Here is a 22,723-nt window from a genome sequence, read left to right as displayed (position 1 = left end):
CCCCTTTTATTCTGTGCTGGTGTATGACTGCACAGGGAAGAGCTGGGCATGGCATATGCAGACAATTGCTTGTTTTCTTTGCAGAAAACACTCAAAAATTTATTACCAGGCTAAGACATTTCATACAGGACACATTTCTTCTTTCAAAGGAAGAAAACAACGCAGATTGACACCAAAGAGCAGAGTTCAAAGTTCCTACCAAGCCAGGGCTGACAAATCATACAGTTAAATTCCAAGTGAGTGAGCCCAAAGCCCTGCAGTACTGAAATCACTGAGCTTGGGATAATTCTTGTTGCAATCAGCCTTTTTTACAGGGCTGTGAAGCTCTTCCTCTGCCCACTCTTTGTGGCAGTGCCACAAATGCCTGTCCATCCTGTCCCCAAATTTCACTGTGGGCAGGGATTTTACCAAACTCTGGGAGTCAATGGAATTGCATTGGGAAAGGGTGAAAATCTCCCAGCCCACAGCAGAGCCACTGGCAGGCTGAGCTTCCCTGGCAGTTCCCTGCAGTGATGGGTTGCTCCAAAAACCCAGAGAGGTGGGAAAAGAGCAGAATTTGTGCAGGCTTTGGGGCTGGATGAGCAAGGTGAGCTCTGCACCAGGACACACAATGGCAGAGGGATGCCAGCTGCTGCTGGCAGCGTGAATGGCTGGGAAGGAGGCTCCAGGAACATTTCCTCCAGGGATTTTTGGCTTTGTGTGGCTGTTGTGTGTGTTATGGATATCCACAGACACACAAGTGTGGGGGGCATTTGGGACAGCCCAGCTCACACAGGAGGGTAAAGGCAGAAAGGAAATTATGGGGCCAGAGAGCAGCAGATGGAAATTCTGTGCCTTGTGCCATGTTTCCTCATCCCAAATGAACTGAAAATGTTCCAGGCCAAGGAATAGGATCATTTGGCTCCTTGTCACCTGCACATTTCTGAAGGGCTCAGAATTAAGTCCAGCCACAAGAAGGAAGTTCTGGTTCTGCTGCAGGTGAATGGGGATGGTTTTACCTTAGGGGAGGAATAACCAAAGCCACGAATCTGACTGAGACCTGTAAGAGATTTGCAATGCCCTGTCTATAATATGTGCTTTGGATTCCTAGCCTGTCATCTCTAGTAATAATTTGTAATTGAATGATGGAATTTTTCCATAGCTTCTGTCCCTCTCATTTTCCATGTGTTGGGTTCACGAAGCATTTGGACAACCCCCTTGGGCAGAGGGTGGGATTCTGGCAGCTGCTCTGAGCAGGGCCAGAACAGGACTTGGATGATCCTTGTGGGTCCCTCCCAGGTCAGGCTATTCTGTGAGTCCATATTTAAGATATTTTCACTCCTTGGCCCTGTGCAGCAGTGCAGTCTCTGTGGGACACATCCATCTGCTCCGTGTCCATGTATTTCTCCAAAGCTCAGACCAAAAGGCCGTGCTGGGAACACAAGTGACAAGGACAGGAGCCCTGGCAGCCCCAGCCCTGCACGAGGTTCCAGTGCCAATGACCTGTGAGATTTGACAGACTACCTGCCTCCTCTTTTTGTCTAGTCATGTCAGGGGTTATTTAGATACCAATAACAGTGAGACTGGAAACACAATTGCATCATTATTTATATCTGTCGGGCAAACTACTGGGACCAATATGATGGTTTGGAAAACAAGTCAGAAGGTATTTATTCAATGGTCTCTTCTATTGATTGTTATCAAACAGCAACTCATAATTTTGCACAGCGAGATTTTCATGACTGCAGTGATCTGAAGTATGTCTCTACTCACAAACCAAGCTGTTTATTTAATTAAGTACTTCTGGCTCTTTGGATTTAATAATTCTAATTAAATTGTTATGGTTATGACTTGCATTTGGATTATGCCCACAGTCTCAATTAAGTCTATGAGAAGACCTCATAAGAACGTGGAAGAAGGCCCTGTTTTCCTCAGAATGATTAGGATATGGCATGGGGAACACCCCACGGGGTCATCAGTGCCTTTTCAGGGACCAAGCTGATGGGGCAGCTTCCCCAGGGACTGAGAGAGATGTCAGCCCCTTCTGCCTGAGCTGTGGGAGACAGGGACTGGATGTGCAGAGACAACCAGGGCAGACAAAACCCTTTGAATTGCAGGGAAAACAAAGAGGCTTCTCTGCACTTGCAGTATTAGGCAGGTGATTACACAACCAGGAACTGAAGTTGTAACAACTTTGGCTGGAAAATGACCACGTTTGGAACATGCAAACAACAACTGGATTTCATGGAGCTCTGAGTGTATCTTTATAGCCATCAGGGAGTAAAACACACTTGACATTTCCAGTTGTGCCACTTCAGTGTCACCACTAGAAATCCATTCTTTTTCTTACTCTGAGAGGGCTGTATGCCATAAGATCCTATTGTCACTCCTGATTCCCCTCAGAAGATGGGAATGTGAGCTGATGCTTGGAAGGAGTGCTGTGACTTTTCAGTAGGAAAGCAGCAGAACTGAACATAAAACCTGGCCCTGTTGTTGGAAATGTGGGTAGAAATGTGACTGGCACCTGGATAATATTTACTGAGTGCCTGTAGCACAGAGGTCCTGCAGGGCTGTAGAGAATGTCCTGTTTTCACCTTCTTGCTCATTTTTCTTTGTGAAGCTGAGGTCCAGCACAGCTCTTGCTATTAATAAAAATTAGGGCTGTTACTGATGGAGGTTTCTTTCCATTGTGATCAGTGCTGGCTGAAATTACAGTGATTTTTTCCAGCCATGAGTAAGCTGCACTCATCACTGATCAGCTGCTCCAGGTGGCCCTGCTTGAGCAGGGGGTTGGACAAGGTAACCTGCAGAGATCCATGACAACCTCAATGATCCTGTGATTCTATGATCTCCATCGTTTCCACTGGACCCAGAGGCCATAAAGAGCATCTCTTGCTCCTTGAATGTAGCCCTGGCAGCCCAGTAAATAAAGAGTTTCTCCTCTGCCCCCTGCTCTGACACCATGAGCAGGAGCTCCCCTCTGCAACACTGCACCAAAAGCTGTCATTGCAGATAAGAATTCTCTCACTGAGTCTGAGGGAATAATCACAATTTACTGTGTCCCTGAGGGAGCTTGTGAGGGTGATGGTGGTGGCAGCACAACTGCATTCAGAATTTCCTACTTCCAAACACAAATTCCTGTCCCATTTAGAAGGAAAAGGAGTCTAAGTTTGGCACTGGGGTGGTCACACCCACTGCAAAAACAGCCCTTATGGGAATTAATTTGCATTCCTGCATTTGTTAGCTGATGGGTTGATCTTTTTCCTGATATTTTTTGTCCCAGGTTATTGCACATCTTTGCCTGACACTGAAATTCCCTCCCAGGTTGTTTCTCCACAGGCTCGTTGGGTCTCCAGCTCTGCATTGGTTCAGGCACAGCAACTTTTGGTGTTTTAGAAGCACGTGTCAAAATACAAAACAAAATCCTTTACCCTGTTTGAGGCAGCCTCAAACATTTTCAAAGGGAATCATTTCTCCTGCTGGATGAAAGATGGGATCTTTTCAAACTTTATTTTATGTCTGTGTGTAAGTTAAGCAACACTTTTGTGACAGGAGTGTGAACTACAAGTAGTAAAGCTGATGAAAGCCAGAGAGGAAAAACCAAGTGTAGGAGTAGAAGTCTGAAGATGCATCTGCAAATAGATCCAGGCAAGGTTTGACCCTGGAATTTTTACATGTGGAACTTAACCTTTTCATGCTTTAACTCTTCAGAGGTGGGGCTGGAGATGCTGGAATGGGGGATGTTGATGGTCCTGACAGATGACCCCACAGCTCTGACTGATGAGGTTCTTCTCTAAAGGGAGAACAGATTTTTCCAAGTGCTTCCCCAAGATGGGGCTTTAAAGACGGTGCTGGGGAGTGTCTGGTACGAGGACCACACAGATCTTCCTCAGAAACTGCTGTTGGCCAGGTTTTTAGGGCTGGTTATGTGCCTTTGCCAAGGGATTGCTTAAGGTCTGCAGATGTCAGGATATTCATTGTGTAATTTAGGAATGCTGTCTTGCCATTTGCTTGTTATTGATGCCACTACTTTAATATCTTCAGAGAAAGAGATGGTTCTTTTACAAAACTTCATTCTATTAATTTATTGCAGTCATGAACTATTACTCAGGATTCCTACAAAATGAGTGCATGAACATTCATTTTAATTATTTTTTTACAGAAAGGTCAATTCTTGGTTTGAATAAAAACAGCTAAAACCTGGCACCAACACGAACATGGCTGTTTCACCTGTCTACTGTGCCAAATTATTTACATGATTTTTATGTGAAGAGCTCTGATCTTGTGAACTCGGTGTGGGCAGCAAGCAGAGCTCCCTGCCAGCAGCCCTGTGCACTGGGTCAGGTTTATTTTCCCCCTCACTCTCTTGCCATGTTTTCATCAGCTCCTTTAATCGATACTTTGGCACAGCTTCCTCATCCTCCCCTTGTTTCCTTGGGAAGTTTACGTAAATTGCTTTTTTCCACTTGTTTCTATGTCTGTGATCTTTTCCAAAGTCTGACAGATTTCATGGATGTCCATGGGGGAAATTTTCTCTGATCATTATTAGCTTTGGATTAAGAATTCTTTCTTGTGAGGTCACATTTCAGGTCATACACTTTCCCCCCTAAACTGACTGCTTTTATTGTTAGGGCAAGAGGAGACCACTAGAGGACTCTGTTTGCCATCTTTTTAGCAGTGCTCTGGAATCAGGTTTTGCAGTTCTGTATTTTAAAGCATATATTTTTACAGAGTACATTTCGTTTGCACAAATATATCATTTACAGAATAACCAGAGAGTGTTGGCGACCCATTTATCAGAAGTTCATCCAAATGATGAGGAATTCCCTACAGAAAATGTTGTTTGTGCTCTGCAGCCTTTAAAACAAGAGCAATGTGCAGCTCTGTCCATCTTTCTGTGTGAATATTCGAGGCAATGTTAGGATTCTGTCTTCACTTGTGGCCAGCACAGCCCCTTCTTTGGTTCTGGGTTTTCAAGATACCAATTGATAGAAACAGAAAGTTTCAGAAGCTTTCAGGGTTTAATGATTTTTAAAACCTTTTCCCATTGGACTCTTTACAGAGAACATTTCCATCCTGAAAGGTGCACTGGAGTTGGATTCTTTCCACAGACTTTACAACAGAAGGGGTTCCCTGTGGCAATTTTGAAGGAAAGGAACAAAAATAAAGCAGATCACCTCTCTGTTGAGGGCAGACAATAGAAATGACTGTGATTCAGAGCCATTATTTGGGGTTTTTTTTCCAATATGTGTTTTCCAAGACTACCAGAGGTTCTGCTGTCAGTCCCCAAGGCTGTTTATCCAGCCACTGCCCACCCAGCACTGAAAATTGTTTAATTGCACTCAAGTGAAAACTGCCAGGGGGCATCTGGCCTCTCTTGGCTTAGCAGTGGAACGCTCTACTCTCATCAACCTGCTCTATTTAATTTATTTTTTGTTTTTTTAAAGCAGATACTTGGCATTTTGAGAACATTCCAGTATTTCTTACTTCATGCAAAGCTTCAGACAAAAAAAGAGGCCAGGGTGCCAATAGCCCCTGCTCTTGGGGTGAGGGGAGAAAGGGCTCTCGAGTGGCTGGGATTGCAGGAGATGCTCTGCTGGTTGCCTCCTCGTTTGCTTGGGCTCTCCTTAATCTTCAGCTATGATTTGAAAGGCAATCTCGAAATTATTTTGGTAGGAATGATTTGATAGTTATTGATGTGGTGTTTTAATGCTTTTCAGAAAAATTCATCTGTCCTGCAGCCTGTGAAAAATAAAAGGAAATATCGTGAACTTGTGAAACATTTGTCTTAGATTTTTATGATCTGTAATTTTTACAAGATTTTCCTGGGTTTTCTGGAAATCTTTGTTTAGCTGTGGGGTTTTACAGGAGAATGGCAGAGGAAACAAAAACAACCCCCTCCCTGAGAATCAATTTTGAGTATTGAAAGCACTGAATGTGATGCTTTCTTTAAAAACAGGTGTTACAGCCCAGGCTACATCATTTTCTATTGACATTTCTTCATGACAACTTCTGTTTATCCAATTTCTTCCATTTGAGAGTGCATTTGTACATTTTTCTAGACACAACACATCCACTGCCTTTGAAGTCTGTAGTGAAATAAAAAATAATCTTTTAATTTGTTCCATTTCTTATCCCTGCCCTATTTAGCACAATGCAAAGAATGCATAAAGGAACCCAGCAAAAATATTTCAGTACTGCTTGTATCTTGAGTTGGGATATATTTAGAAAGCTTAAATGATTTAGCTGCAAGTTGGCCTGAATGGTGGGAATTATACACCAAAACTGTCAATGTTCCTGTCACAGTTCATGGCAAGAATTTTAGCAGCTGCTGACAGTGAGCATCAAACCTCCCTTACCTCCAAATGTCTGTATCTGATTTCTCCCTCTTCATAGAGCAGTGCCATCTCCTGCTGTTCTGCTGTGGGTGCAACCCTTTCACTGGCATCCAGGGGATGGGAACTTCTTCCAAGAAAGAAATGACAGCACTTAGCATTCCCAGAAGCTTCCAAGGAAGGAAAATATGAATTGATGAATTTCAGGGATTTCATGCTGAACTTTAGAAATTAAAATACCTTGAGATGGGCAGTGCAACTTTATGTCAAAACAACCAGCATCATTTTATGAAAATCTGCTGAACCAAAACCCCAAATATCCTTCTCTACAAAGTGTAGAACTTAAATGGGAACAGTGTCTGTCCTAATTATTCCAGCTGAAAATTGCTTTTTTCTCCATTCTCCATTTGAAGCTCAGGAGTGGAATTTGGCATGAGGTGCCTGTGAAAGATTATCTGTGGCTCACACTTGGCACATGTCTCTGATGATGCTGGCAGGGCCAGGGCACACTGAGGCAGCTTTCAGGTAGGAATCAATCCTGAGGGATGTGCACACACACGAGAAGTTTACATTGCAATGTAAGGTGTGAAGCAAAGGCCCTGAAATCAGGAAAAAATTACCCATTTGCTCAGATTCAGAACATTTTAAAGCAGCTGGGAGCAGGAATCCTGAGCCCAATGCTTTGCAACCATCGTAGGCACCTCAGTCCTTGCAGGAAAAGAAGGGCAGTGAGTGCAGTTAAAGCTGGGGATTCCTGACCTGTCCTTTCTGCATAATCCTCTGGGAGGGGCAGAGATCCTGGGGCTGCCCTTCACACCTCCCCAGCCTCTCCCCATCTCCAGCTTCTCCAGAGGACTTCAGCTCTGTCATGCTGACTTCAAAAGAACATATTTAAGTGCATTCCTGAAGCAGAGTTGGTATTTGTGAGAAGATCAGTGTAATAAGGATTTATGGGAGAAGTGAAAACTACTCAGTGATCCGTGATCCGTGGCTGCCTGCCTTTGATATCGTAGTTGGCAGAAGAAATAACAATTCTGCTTTGCAGCAGCTTTCACGATTTCCAGATTTATTTGTGTTTCAGACTGAAATAAAACCAAGGCTATTCTTTTTTTAAATAGTGAAATGAAACAATCTGGGTTTCTTCAGATAAAAAGTACGAGTTTTGCTTCACCTAGGAGTGAGTTTGGCCTGCACATATTTTAATATTTAACAAGGCACTGTGTCAGCACATGGACACCCTGACAGCTCAGGGAATGGTGGCATTCCTGGATTGCAAAAGCCATTCCTTGCTGGAACCTGTCTGAGCCACAATACTTGCCCAGATGGAGTAGCTGGCCTTACTGGGATTGTATTTTTGCACAGGAGGAAAGTTGCCCAGCCCTTGCTGGTCCCTAATGATACAGTGTGGAACACAGGGAATAATTCCTGAGACACTTTCATAAAAAGATGGGGGAAATGCACCACAAAGCTGCTGTTGGATTGCACTGGGGGACTCTCAGGTGCTAAAATCAGCTCCCATCAGTTACAGACTGAGCCCTAAATGAAGCAATGCCTGGGAGCAGCTGCCTCGTGGAATCAGCTGCAGCACTGGCTGCAGAGAAAACTGCATCATGATGTAGTCCTCATTTTGTTTTGCAAACAGCCAGGAGAAATGACTTGAGGAGTGTGTTGTCAGAGTGAGCAGGAGCTTTGCCAAGAACCAGTGCAGATTTTAATAGCAGTCACCCAGTCAGTCCAAGCAGACCACAAATTTACACTGGCTGTCTAAACACTAAATGTTTTCTCAGGCATTACAGATAGGTTGGGTTTTGGTTTGGGGGTTTTTTAGCAGGGTTGTAAAGAGCTTTGCAGTGCTGGATGTTTTGTTCTCTGATGCTGGAGTCAGTTGGGTGTGTTGCTCAGCGTGTCACCGTGTGTCACTGGGCCTGTGGGTGACCACGTGTGCCCTTTGCTGCAGTCTCTGGTTTTGGAAGGGCAGAAAAGGACTCTCTGTGCCTCTTCATCAGCTGATAGCAGCATTATCAATTATCCCCCAGCACCTTGTGGAGGGATGGAGAGAACTCTTACCAACTTCCATTGCAGGCACCACACGGTGGGAGCCATTCATGCCTTGTGCACACTCCACTCCTGTCCCAGTTTCACTTTCCTGACCATTATTTCTCATATTTCACTGAGTTCCCAGTCCCAGTGCAGCTCTCAGCCTCCTGATCCCTTCCCCAGTGCTGCTGCTCTGAGATGCACACACTTGGTTGGCAGCATTTCCAGAATCAGGCTAGAGTTGTTTTTGTAAAAATTACAGTATCTCTGGCCTTGCCAGCAGTAATGACTGAAACAGAGCTACTCACACCCCACTGAATCAAACTGACACTAAGATAATTATATTTGTGTTATACTTTCAGTGCCTCTCTGTGTCACTGTTGTGGACTGAAATGAAATAAAAAATCATAGGGCAGTTCAAAGCAATTAAAGTGTGAGGGCCCTGGCTCAGCTTTCAAAACAGACCTAAATGTTTATCTTCCCTGTAGCATAAATCAGCTCTGGCTCACAGGGCTGGATAAGGAATGGCTCTTAACAGGGACTCTTGCAGTCCTGGTGTGTTTATTTAATGTGGCAAAAGAAATCCATAACTCCTTGTATTTCTGTGTATAAGAACCTCATAATTCAGATGCTTTCCCTGTCTCGGTTTAACAATTCATAAACATTAATAGGGATTTCTCTCCACTGCACTGCAGCACTATAAAGAATGCTCTGCCTGGAGAGGGCAAGTCAGCAGAATTAGAAACTTGCCCTGTTCTGCAGGATATCTGCATTTGTGTACAATTCAACAGGGTGCTGGCTTGCACCTTTTCCCCCAGGGATAATCATGAGAAGAATGAACTTCATTCATGAAGTTTACTTTCTCTTGCCTTTTCATATTCAACCTGTTCTATGAATGATTTAGTGTTACATGTCCTTTCCAGCAGCATAGGAGAGAAGGTGAGCTTTCCATTGTAAAGCAAAAGATGTGTAAAATCTTTTCAAACCCACCAGCAGGTCAGATTTCTCCCCAAGAAATAATCAGCCTCAGCACTGCAGGAACATCCACAATCCCGAGTTTCAGCCTACGCAGTTAAAGGCTGCTGCTTGCTTTCAATAAATAAAATATTTTTAGATTTTGAGTCTATTTTAAGCTTGTGTGAGGGAGCATTCAGTTTGGTGAGCTCACTTTTGGTTTTTTGGCTTTCAGGAGATGAGAGCCTTGAGAGTGTAGCTGAAAAAATACTGAAAAGAGGAGACTTAAAGCAGGAGTGGGTGCCCAGAGGTGTTTTGGTATGGAAAAGGTCACAGGAAAGGTTCAGGGAAATGAGAAAGTTTGGGTGCAGGATGTGGTAATGTGGGCAGAGGGAGGGAATTGCTGCTTTCTAGAGTGGCTGAGCAAGAGCAGATTGAATATGTTCTGGAATTCTGAGCATTGCAGAGAGGGAGGCTAAATCAGGATACCGCGGGCTGGCACCGTAACATTTGCAGTCAGTGTGGATGAACATCTCCATTTCCGTCTGGAAATGTTATCCAGACACTGAGTTCCCACTTTCCCTGGAGCATAGGGCAATTAACATCAACTTTTATATAATCTCTTTTAAAACTGTGGGAAAAGTTAAATTCATTTTGGACAAGAGGCCCAGATGACTGTCCAGTGAATGCTGGAAATTTCTGACAGCTTTTTAACAAATTCGGAAGCGGACGTGATTCTGTCTCATACACAAACAGTTGAATCAATAAATCCCAGTGGATTTATTTAATATTTCTTCTCTTTGGGGCTAGATATTTACCAAGCTCTGGAAGACTGATACAGACATGGAAATAATTACAGAAAAATAAATTATTATTTTTTTGTTTCATATTTTGGACAAGTTCAGTATGTCAGTGGCAGCTGGTATGTAACTCCCCAGTGCTTCACTCACATTTTTGGTAGGCTAGAGCTGGCTTGGATTACAGAAGGGGGCAGTGGTGTTTCATTTTTTGGAACCAGAATCCCCAGCTAATAAAAACTTCGGATCTATATAGCACAGGAATAGAAAAGCCCAAGGTTTTGCTCCTGCTGTTTTGCTTCCTCATGTTACAATCATTCTTCCTACTTGTTATTACTTGATTTTCTTCAAGGAAAAATGTTCCATCTTGGAGAGGGGGTGAAGGCAGTGGATGGCACAGAGCGTTCCTGCCACCTGCCTGAGACCTCTCTGGCTCAAAGGGCAAATTCTTGGTAATATTTCAAAGTGCATAACAATGTTGATGACCTGTTACCTGCTTGTTTCACCCCACGGTTTGTTTGGCCTCAGTTTTCTGACACTGCAGCTCATCAGTGCCGTTTCGTGACCCCATTCATAATGTTCTGCTTCCTTGCTGGGGAGAGGGAATAAAATGAGGGATCGTTATAAAAATGAGCATATGCACAGAGCAGACAGGCTGCTATTCTAGGCACATCCTGCATCCTGGAGCTGTCAGACACCAGGCTGGATGGGCTGGGTGTTTTTAGCTCACACATGCCGGTGAGTGACAGGCCAGCTCCATTATGGAATCACCTGGCTCCTGCTGCCCCAGCGCATGGACAATGCCACAGAGGGGTTCCCCACGGGAAATGTCTCCTCATTGTGTGCTCTGCCTGACCTGAACTGACAGCAAACAGGGCTTGGCTGAGGGGGGATAATCCCAAAAGCCATCCCAGATCTCCTGGTTCTCCTCTGGCCTTTCTCCCACCAAAGCGCTGCTTCCAGACCTGCTCCTGGCTCACCAGCCCAAGCACGTTCTCCTTTCTGCATCACCCCCAACTTCATCTCTTGCACCACAGGAGCTTTTCTCACTCACACTGCTTCAAGAGGTGCTTGAGCTCCTCCCTGCATTTCTTCCCACTGAGGACACCCCAAGAGAAACACATTCTGTGGGAGCTGGGCAGTTCTTTTGATCATTATTTCATAGCAGGGTTGTCTCCTGCTTTCCCATTGCAGGTGGTGCTCTTCATCCCACACCTCCAGGTTTTCTCAGTGCTTTTCCATATGTAAGGAACTTTTCAAAGCCCCCAGTCTGCAGTGAATACTTTAGACTTCTGTTTTCCTTTGACTCCCACTGAAAGATTGGTGACAGATAAACACCTTGAGGTACAAATATTCACTTTCCCCTGGTACTGATACATGTCCACCTCTATCTGTGTTTTTTGTTTTATATGTCAGTTGTTTGTACATAATCCAAGGGGTATGTGGTCCCTTGGAAATATTCAGAAATATTTCTATTATTGTTAAAATTCAGTGAAATAGCCTCTAGAAACTGAGCCCTCATGCTTGCTTGATACCTTGCTTAATAGCTCAACCTTTTTGGGCAGACTTTTATCCTGTCATATCAGTCCCTGCCCTTGGAGAAGTATAAATACTCATTAAAAGCCTCATGATTAATTAACCAAATCAATTTTCAGAGAGTGAAAGCAAAATAGTTTCTGTGGTAAGTTTATTTCTAAACAATTATTCCAGATTTGACTGGATTGTGTACATCCAGGCCTGAACAAAGTTCTGAGGTGAAAATGTGTATCAATAACAATTATTGTGCATTGAGTCCATTTCCAAAATAATTTTTCAGACAAAAGATAATTTTAGAGCATTTCTCAAGTAACTAAAGGACATATAATCTTCAATTTGCTACTAGAGCACACTGGCAAGAAAATCAATCTCATCCTTAAGTTTTTTTAGCTTCAATGCCCAAATCACTAATATTTTAATCAAACCACTCTCCCAGATGACCTGCCACAGGATCAGGGCTTCTACTGCAAGTACAACTGCTCACAAATCTTATTTCTCAATGTAGCCCTTTAGGGTTTGGGAGTGTCTTTTTGAGAATAATTTGAGTGTGCTCTGACTTGTGATGAATAGTCAGAGCAAAGTTTCCAGCTTTTCCCATTGAATTTTAGAATAAATGTTTTGCTTTGGAGCAAACAATCCTGTTGCTGACAGCCATCATTGCCACAGTTTTCTCTTTGCAAGTAGTGTGAGGATGTTCTGGTTTGCTGTGGTCTCATAGAGATCTCACAGGCTCCAGCTGAAGCCATTGAACTCTTTCCACTGGAACCTACTGAGCTTAACCTCTCCCACCTGCCAGCCCTGGGCCCAACAGTGACAATTCCTGGAGGTGAAAAAGCAGCCAAGAAGTGGTGAGAGGGGTGAGTGTGCAGTCTGTGGCAGCAGTGTTGGTATTTACTGTAAAAATACCAATAGCTACTCAAACATCCTTAAAATCAGAAATGCTTCTCTGAACTCCACAAGTTTTTAAGAGGTGGCATCAAAGCCCTTGAGATTAAAGTGGGTTTTATGTGTTTAAACTTAACAGTATGAAGTGTGTAAACCCAAGCTGGGAAATAATAATAATAAATACTAATCTTAAAAATCATAATAGTTAAGAAACAGCGCCGGAAGCTGTTACAGCATTTCAGGTGTTATTGTTGGAAGTTGATTTTAATGAAGTTGGTATCTGCTTTTGATAGATCAGTCACTCCACTTATTCACGGATCAGCAGGGTAGCATTAAGTATTTGTGGCTCGTCTGCTTTCCCAAGGTCATTTTAATTAACCAAAATAACAGCAGGCGATAGAATATTAGATCTAAAATACAGATAGCAGTGGGGATAAATGAGGAATAATTCTAAATGCATGTGCCAGAGGTGTTGGTAATGGATAAGCAGTATCAGGGTCCATTTTATACAGAGGTATGTGGGAAGCTGGCTGCCTTTAAAATAAATGAATCTATTTAGGCAATCAACCTCTGCTGCACAGTCAGTGGCCTGCAGGAGGCCAAATTGTAATGTGGCAATGGTAGCTCTTAAAATGTCTTTACAAATGTCTTGTTTTCTGTTTTCTGCTTGATTCCCTCAGTCAAATTGATGCTCTCTGGTTGGGGAGAACAGGCACTACAGTATCAGGGGAAAAATACTGCTGGCTGAGGGCCAGAAAAGGCTTTTGTGGGAATGGCAGCACATCCTTTCTGCCTCCAAAGCTGGGCTGCACTTTTAGATGTGCACTGATGCATTCCTATGCTGAAAAAATAAAATTGTTGATGGCTGTAACTTTATGAAACACACAGGACTCTCTAAGAACCCCAGGGGTTTTCATTAATAGCAAATACAACGTTGAAGTACCTTGATGTGAGAGCATTTGGGTTTTTGAATGTGTCAAAAAGGGTCACATTTGTGAATGTTTTTTACATGTTATTTTATGAAGAGAGTTACACTCTATATAACTCCAAATAAGGAATTATTTCAGAGTTATTTGTAGGCAGAGTAATAGGAATGGTATCTGAAAGTGCTGCAGTTGAACCAAAGCATGTCAAGCACAAACTGAATACATCCAAGATGTTCACAACTCCACTAAATGTCTGTTCTAGCACTAGGATTCTGTTCCCAGGTGTTCATTGGGCCAGATCCTGACTGGTCGAACAGAAGAAATGAGAATGACTGTTTCAGTCCATTTCCCAGAATAAATGCTTGCTTGCTTAAATCCTCCTGGTTGTGTATGCCCATCTCGAGTTTCCTGTACCAGAGTAGGCTTTTTGTTTGCTACTCATGGAGCTCGTGTTACAATCTCTCACTCCCACTGCCAGACTATTCCTGGCTTCCTGGAAATGCTGGGTTCAAAGCCCACCTCTCCTGGTTAGATCCACACACCCTCTTGCCTTATTTAGGACTGAATCTGGCACTAGGGGAACAATTCCTCTTGCCTCCTGCTTCCCATGTTTTTCTGAACTACCTCTGAGTGGAAGTGATACATTTATAAATAAAGGTCACATAACACTGGGTGAGGCAGGAGGCTTCTTTCAGTTATTTTGGTTTGGATGCATCATTAATTAATGAGTTGAGCCTGCTCAAAAAGTAACAGTAAAAGTTTTCATCAGCTGTCAGTGTGACATATCATTATATAACCTGACAACGTTAAAAAAAAGTTGGAAATTATCTAAAGCATTTGGGTCCATCATAGTTTTAGCATTTCTCTTTAAGATCTAAAGTGGTGAGTGACCTGAGGGGCTCCACAGGCACATCCCCACTGTTCCAGCAGTGCAGGGCTACAAGCCAGGGAGCTTTTGGCTCATGCAAAGGTCACTTGGATTTCATCCATTCCCCTTCTAAAGGTCCCTCTCTCTGGGCTGGAGAGGCTGGAGGAGAGGTGGTCACACACAATCCCTTGGGGGCTCACTTGGTGCAGGATGGCTGAGCTCTGCAGCATTGCCTGCTCCCCTCTGTCACCACCACAGTCCCTCTGTTGTAGCTGCAAACCTGGAACAGGCAAAGCAGGTCCTCATCTGCAGAGCAAAAGGGACAGTGCTCCCCTTGGTGACAGCAGCAAGAGTGTCTTACCTTTAGTCAGAAGCTTTGCTTACAGTCAGAAATCTGAATCAGTGATGCTGCTGTGGCCAAAAATAGCACCTGAAATGCAGTTTGCTGTTTAGCATGTGGGTTTTAGGTGTGCAGAGGTTACAGGTGAGACAGAAACAGCACTGGCTTTTAACATGTAGAGGTGTCTGAAGTTGATTTCTGTGGATGATTGATTGGATCTGTACAGGACTATGCTCCTATTTCTTCATCATTAACGCACAGAAGAAACTAATTTCTCACTGAACCCAAGTGCCAAACAATTCCTTGGAGCTTGACTCCAGAACTTACCATTGCAGTGGCTTTAAAGAGCAGGAGGATTTGGAAGCATTACCTTAAAAGCCCAAACTTATTCCTAAACAGTTCCCTGAGTTTCCCTGGAGGGTTGTCAGAGGAAAGGGTCCAGCTGCCGCTGCCAAGGATGAAGAACTTCAGTACAACTGGTGCCAAGCTCTTTGCCAGAGCAGCAGTGAGACACTGCTGCTTTGGGCTGCCATGTGCCTTGATGAGATTGTCAAGCCTTACCAAGAGCAGTAGTGCTGGCTAAAATGCCAATACTTGCTCCAACAAGTTCCCTTTCTCTCTTTCTCTTTAGTTTCCCCACAAAATGGCCATTTCTTGCACTGTGTTCTTTGTACATTGTGCTTTTGCCCTGTTTTTGCACGCTGTGCTTATAAATGATCAGATAATTTAGAGTTGTTTTTCATGTAGGAATATGATTTTTGCCCCTGGTATGTTTAGAGCAATTTCCAGCCTTGTCTTACGGGTGTCTGTGCTCATCCCTTATCGCTGCGCCATCAGTGCTTGGTAGGATGCTTTAAAAACCTGAGCTTCAGGAGTGAGTCAGACTCTTCATGCTATTCATCTATTTTCTGCTGCTTTAACCATAGCTCTTAAACACATTGTTCAAGTGCAGTGCTGGGCTGTGGAGGCACTTGATTCCTTTATTGTTTAGCACATTAGTGCTTCAGAGGCTCAGTTAGGTCCATCTGTCAGACACCATAAAAGCACAGGACATAAAGATGTTGGATTTCCACCTCGTGTCTCCCCAGAGCACACCCAAGAGTTTGATTTCTGGATGAAATGTTGCATTTGCTTTGAACCTGCTTGGTAGATCTTTGTTAGCAGCACTGTCACCAGCCATGGGTTTGCTGTACTGTGAACTGTGTGTGAAAGGCTACAGAAAGGCGCTGCTGTTGCATTAATGTTAAAGGAAAAAATAGATTTTGACATTAAGTTATTGTAGCTTTCAGATTTTTTTGATGCCTCCTCCAGACTTATAGGTTTACCAGTATTTCAGCAGTTGATTTAGTAATAAAGTTGGATGAGGAGATGGTCTTTTTCATTCTTGTTTATAGCTGTGGTTTATAAGAAAAAGTTGATTTTTCTGGCCAGGGAGGGTTTTAAATTTGTTTTAAGTAGAACTGAAATTTTGCCTGTGCTGTTCAACACGTTAATTCCAATACAATGAGCTTGTAAAGGGAGTGTTGCCCAGTTCATCCCTTTGCTCTCTTGCAGCAAAGGGAGAAATTAGAGTTTTGCAGCAATGTACAACAACTTAGGTAAGAGTTCAAGTAGGTGTTAACAGAAACATTAATCAGCTTCACACACAAGGCTATATTTTTTATGTTAGTGGTTTATACCTGTGTGAGTGTTTAAATTAAGTCCATGGATAAACTGATGATGACTGTAAAATTCAGCAAGAATTATAGAACATGGCTGCAGACAAGGCAACAAACTTGGTTTAAATCTGTTAGAGACAATAAGGTAAAAGTCCACCTGAGCAGGCTGAAGTCACTGCAGGATTTTAGTCTTTAAAGCTGCTGAAGGACTTCATTTCACCACTTCAGAAGGTAGGAAATGTCACCAAACAGAGCAACAGAACAACCCAGGAATTTCAGACTGGAAAACTAAAAAAAAGTGTTTTTCAAAGTGGTTTGAACAAATATTTTTTCAAAGCCACAATTTGGGTTTCATTACCTCCATCAAGCTATATACAAGTACATTCTTCACAGTTTGGTTCTTTGGTAGTTTTTCGTTGTTTTTGTTGAAATATTAAATTTCGGAAAACTGAAGTTTCTGGAAAATTAGGAGAGGAGCCACAGAAATAAGAAAAAATTCATACATCAGTTCTATGATTCTTTTCACTTGCTCTTGAAAAAAAGCTGTCAACTTTTCTGTGAGGGAAGGAGATTTATGTGAAACGGAGGTAATTGTGTCTTTGACCTATGGACTGGATTTCTTAATCTGGGCTCGTGAATTGCAAAAGTTGAATTCCTTTTGAAACCTAGTTAGCAAATATCTCTTGAGAATAAAAGAGTGTGAAATGGAGCCCTGGTTTTATTACAGAGGCTGCTGCAAGGGTGACTTTGTTTCATGTAATTGCTTGGGGACCTCCGTCTGATCTCTTCACTTGAAGCTGATACTGCAGGCTTTAATTGAGTAAGGCTGCTCTTGAAGTGGAAATAGTTTACACTGGGAGATTCATTTCTACAGCTGAATATCTTGGCCTTTGTCTCAGATAAAAATTAATTTTGCACCTTTGCATTCAGCACTGCTGACAGCGGCGCTTGCTGCTGCCCCTCCAGCCCGGAGTTTTCAGCGCCTCCAGGATAAACTCCCCTTTCCAGGTGGTTCAAATGCAGTGCTGACCTCTTTGTCCCTTTCTAAAATACTCCACATCAAGGGTGTGGACAGCCCAGATCTCAAATCCAAGGAAATAGCATTGGCAGCCTTTAAAAAAAAGCAGGATAAAACACCATTTTGCTTGTTTTCCTGCTTTCCAGTTTGGGTTGATTTACGAGTGGATTACTAATTCTTTTAAAACTCAGGGTTATCATGGAGTGCATGGGAACCCAGGTAAAAATTAATGACAATTCCTTGCTTAAAGTAATGTTTCAACTTGCAGATGACAATTCCAGGTTTGGCTCCAGATTTAGAAATAAGGGATAAATCTGAAGTGTTTGGGGTTGATTTTTAAAAATAAGAAATCCATTTGGAAGGGAGCAGGCAGAATAAAGGGCAGATAAGGCAGAATAATGCCTACAAATACCAACTTATCTTGTACAAGTCCTAAAGCCCAGCCTACTGTGTGAGATCAGGGCAGCATGGGAGAGTGCAGGCTGCTCTTATCAGTAAATGTTATCAGGACAGAAATCTCTGAGTGATCCTGTGCTGAAAGGGAGTCTTGGCATGAATGAAGTAATCTGTGTAGGTTTAGTAACTGAGAGCCTTTTTGCTCTCTAGTGTCAATCTTCTTTTAGAAGGGGCTGTACAATCCTGCTGCTGCCAGTTTCTATCTCTGCTGATGCTAAATGTAGCAGTCTCAGGGACTGGCTGCTGCTGGTGAAAATGCTTTTTGCTGAAAGAAAAACCTTTGTATGGATGAGCTAAAAAGGAGGTTCTTTTTAAATTCCTTGAACCCTTCTGTAGATGAGAAGACACAGAACAGTTTGGTTGCAGGTGGCAGTGATCCTCTGCATCCTTGGACTCTGGAGCAGGTTCACTCATGGTTCTGTTCCGTACTCAACAACAAGGAAAGACAAAATGAGTTCTTGCAGAAAGCAGAACACAGTGAGAAAACCTATTTATTATAGGTTTAATTTATTATTTGTTATTTATTATTTGTCTATCTTCTGTTGCAGGAGTGCTGGTGCTGGTCATAAACCTTTACTAGGAGATGTGAATTTTCTGAAGCAGTCTTGTAGTTGTGGAGAGTCACTGCTATCTTGGATCTTCCTTCCTTCTTTCCTGTTTGTGTTTTGCACCCTGGCTGTTAATGCAAACACACAGCCTGGTTTAAAATAGAGCTGATACAGAGCAAACTGAATATGAATTTCAAGTGTTTTGATGCTTCAGGTTTGGATTTCCTGTGGGGTTTTTGGAGGGTTTTCCCCCATTTGACTTGTCTTTGCACACTCATGTCTATCTTCCAGAAGGCTGTCAAATTAAGTTATTAAACCTGTCTTGGAAAGTCTGCACATTTATCACAGAGTGTTGTGCTGCCTTTCATCACATGGCTGCTACGAGCTTGGGTGATGTCATGAGCTTCTTCAGCCAGATTTCTTTAGTGACCTACCTTGGGTTTAATCTAAAAGGATTTTGTGAGGCATTTCCATTCCCTGGGGATTTGTCAGGATGATGACAAAGTATTAGTGCATTTCTTTTAATGATATCTGTAGTTTGAATTAGCTAGATAAATATAAATGCTCTCTCTGCAAATTGAGATGAAATCCTGTCTGAGAGTGTTGAGAGTTACACAGACAAAAAGGTATTTAAGTGGAAAGATCATGCAATGAGTGTTTTAGCTGATTCCTTTGATCACACTGACATTCAATATATCCAGTGTTTCTCATTTCCTTTTGGAACATGGGGTGCCATTTCCTACATCCCAGTAAGGAGCACTGGAAGAGAAGAGGCTGCTCTGAGTGCCTGGTACATGCTGGAGAATTTTTGTCAAAGCAGAACTGATTAAAAAACATTAATGATTAATGTATGATTTGCACATTCAGCATTCATTATTGGAGCTGAAATCTCTCCTATTTGACTTCAACCTGATGGAATGTTCTCATGAACGTTAGACAAAATTACTTCAGTCCTTTTTTCCCAGTGAAAGAATTTAATGAAGAAAGGTTTTCCAGCTGCTGAAAAATGGAGACCATCTATCTTTGATCAAGTTTCTTTAGACTAACAGTGTTTTAGAAGGGAAGGCTGGAGGTGTAAAAGGCGAAATTAGCAAACCTCAAGTTAAAGAAAACTAACTTTTAAAATAATAATTTCTCTCCCTAATTATCCTTTTTAATATACATAATAATTTGTAGCAAACAGATTAATCATTTGAAGCTTATTCAGAATATACAGCATTACTTTTTAAACCTGAAAAATGAGTCATGGTCAGGGGACAGAGCCCTTGATTGCATTCAGAAAGCTGAATGGAAATCTCCACGAGGTCTCTAAGGCACTTTCAGATTTCATGTAGACATCTTACAGCTTTGCTGAATGCTTTGATCTGATTCTCAAATTGCCCAAAATCACAGTCCAGAGCTGGATGGGAAAGAAGGTGCAGCCACAGTGGTACAAAACAGGAAAGAAGCAGCCTTGATTCTGTTCAGAAGCCAGGGAAAATCAAACCAGTCTTTTGGCATGGCTTGATCAGAACTGTTACAGATCATATCATGTCTTTTGGCCCTAACTTGGTCTCAAGTCTTGGTTTACATGGCATTAAAATAAAAAAAAGGAATCAGTATCAGTCAGTATAACATCTCTATCTTAGTACATTGTTTGTATGTTTTATGTCACCCATGCAACAGGGAAATGAAAAATGTGACAGATTGTGTAAAACTTCCTAAAATTTTAATTCAGTTTAGAAATTATATTTCAATAGGCGTTTGAAGTATTTAATTTCTCTTGTTGTGTTTCTTTCCCCCAATGCACATTTTTTTCTTTTCCCCCCTTAAACTTTTGATGAATACTATTCCAAAAATAATTCTCCAGCAATGATTTCTTACAGGAGCACTTCTGTTTTCAGCCTGTAGAAATAATTTTATCTTCTTGCTGTTATAGCAGTGACAGATGATATTTTCTTTTTCTCTACATTTAGACACCTTTTATTACTCAGCTCACTGAGGTAAAAAAGACCCTTCATATATTGAAGCTCCAAAACCCTTGATGTGCTCAGAAAAGACACTACATTATTTACTGCCATTTCCCCCTCATTTTTTTTTTGTCATTACAACTGTAATCACTTTTTTTTTTTTTTTTGCATAAGGTTATTTCTGAAATCCAAAAGGAAGGGAAAATGGCCTGTTTTGGTTGAAGCCAGGAGTGTTTTCTAATGAATTTTTGTATTGAAAGTGCTGTGCTTGGATTGCTCTTGCATTAGAGACAGCTGAGCCGTATGTATAATGTATCAGAAGGGATAAACAATGCACATTTTAAATGATATCCTGATATTGCTCAGGATGTGACTCCCCCAGCAGAAGGATTTGTGGAATTGGAGCTGGCGAGAACTCAATTTGGCAGTTAAAGGGACCTTTCTCTTAAGTTTTTCTTGGTGCATGCACACAGAGGTTATTTGTTTAAAATTCCTGGCATATCTGCCTTTGTTGTGTAGTGACTTTTGGATTTTTCACTTTTCTAGGCGCTGTCCACAGTTGTTGATGTGCAGTGGAAAGGACAGGCCTTGAGGTGAGGAGGCTCCAGTCCTCACTGCCATGAGGGTGACAAGGGCACACAAACTATCTCACTATCCCACCCACATCCACCAGTTACGTTCTGCTGCCCAAATCCCAGAGAAACATGTTTTCCCTATAAAACAATGTGTATAAGACACCTAAGTGTTCGGTTTTTTGACGGTTTCCCTCAGGGCAGGGCGCCATTTTACCCCCGTGTTGAGGCTGAGGGGCCGCCGGGACCGCGCCCAGCGCTGGGTCCCCTCACGGTGCCCATGGCCCCTCAGCCAGTTAGGTTTTGCTGCCAAATCCCAGGGAAAATCGCAGGTGTTTTCGCTATAAAATACCAGGATGTTTTCTCTATAAAATATTGTGTATAAGACACCTAAGTGTTTATTTTTTCGAAGGTTTCCCTCAGGGCAGGGTGCCATTTTATCCCCCGTGGTGAGGCTGAGGGACCGCCGGGACCACGCCCAGCACTGGGTCCCCTCACGGTGCCCACGGTCCCTGCTGCTTGCCGGGACACTTTTGGCTCTTTGTACTGCAAATATTTTGGGAATTGAGGTTGATCCTTGAACCACCAGAGACCCTGGTACCCGGACTGCATTTTTGCCCCTCATAATTGCAGGGAAAGCTGGGCGAGAATGTTCCTGTGAGGGAGAATCAATGTCTGCTGGGCGTGTCAGGTGAGTTGGAGCTGTTCATACCCTTCCTCTGTGCTGGTGTTTGAGAACATGGTACTTGCTTTTATCATACGACTTAAAATTTCAATCTTTATTTTAACCCCCTGAGCCCACTTAGTCTTCTGAGGAGGTTTGTGTAAAAATAACAATTAAACCCCAAAACAATATAGGTGTGACTTGGACAGTCAGAAGAGCATTGGTAGATATGGAGCAATTTTCGACAAAATCGTCTTTAGCAACTTTAGAAGTACTGAATAGAAAAGGCCATGTGTTTCTGTGTGTCCTGAAGTTATTGTTAATTATCCCCCGGATCACAGTATTTGTGGAGCCCTTTGGCACAGCTGTGTGGGTAGTGCTGGTGAGCACTTTCAGTATTAACATTTTGTAAGATTGTCCAGGGAAAAGCAGCACTTTGGTGAGGCATTCACCTCAGCAGTCCCAGCAGAGCTGTCTGTGGAGGTTTTGTGTCCCTTCCTTGCACACTCCAGTTTGCTCCTGGGATTTGTGCATTCCTCAGGTGTCTGGATGCCTTTCCTCTCCTGGGTGCTTCAAAAGTCTTTATTGGCAAAAGTGTGAGATCCTGTGACTCTCTTTAAGCTTGTTCTCCTTTGTGGCTAACAGTGCTGCTTCTAACCAGCTGTACAGCTTTTAACCTGAACACCCCTTCTTTTGTTGAAAAACAAAAACTAAAAGAAAATTAGAGGTGTGTTTTCCCTTTTGTGATTGAGAGAGAAAAATAATCACTGTGGCCCTGATCATGACAGATCTGAAGCTATTGCCAATGCTGCTTTCAACTCTGACCCTCTGAAATTCTTTCATGTTCTGGGTAAAGCCCTGTATTTTTCTACATGTTTGTGGCATAGTGATAGTGATAAAACCTTATTTTATTCCTTTACAGTGCTCTTGACTGAAGTTAACCTTGACATTCACTTCTGGGACTTGATTGATTTCTAAAGTTAAATGGCTTTGTTAATTAACCAACAATTTAGGCTTCTTTACCAAAATCAGGGAAATCTGCCTTTTTGCTGTTGGGAGATCTAAAATGAGAGTGACCCAATTGCTGTTTCCCTGAACTAATTTAGAAAGGGAACTTGAAATGCTGCGGGGCAAACTTGGGTTTATTGCAGTATTTTATGTATTCCATTAACTTCTTCAGTTGTCGTAGCAATGCAGAGGC

General features: G+C 42.5%; 1 long non-coding RNA gene across 3 annotated transcripts in view; it reads left to right on the top strand.

Moving 5' to 3' along the window:
• The window catches only part of LOC117244119, a 120,621-nt gene that overhangs the window by 38,435 nt on the left and 59,463 nt on the right, over positions 1 to 22,723 (top strand). For 2 of the 3 annotated variants that reach the window (XR_004496604.1, XR_004496605.1), the window contains exon 1: positions 21,124 to 21,549. The exons of the other annotated variant lie outside the window; for it this stretch is intronic. This is a non-coding gene — a long non-coding RNA (uncharacterized LOC117244119). Of the gene's footprint in view, positions 1 to 21,123; positions 21,550 to 22,723 lie in introns of those variants that run through there. 3 annotated transcript variants of the gene reach the window in all.

Source organism: Parus major, chromosome 3 (assembly GCF_001522545.3).
Source record: "Parus major isolate Abel chromosome 3, Parus_major1.1, whole genome shotgun sequence".
Classification (NCBI taxonomy): domain Eukaryota; kingdom Metazoa; phylum Chordata; class Aves; order Passeriformes; family Paridae; genus Parus; species Parus major.
Note: the sequence above shows the minus strand (reverse complement) of the source record. Positions and strands in the feature narration are given on the sequence as shown.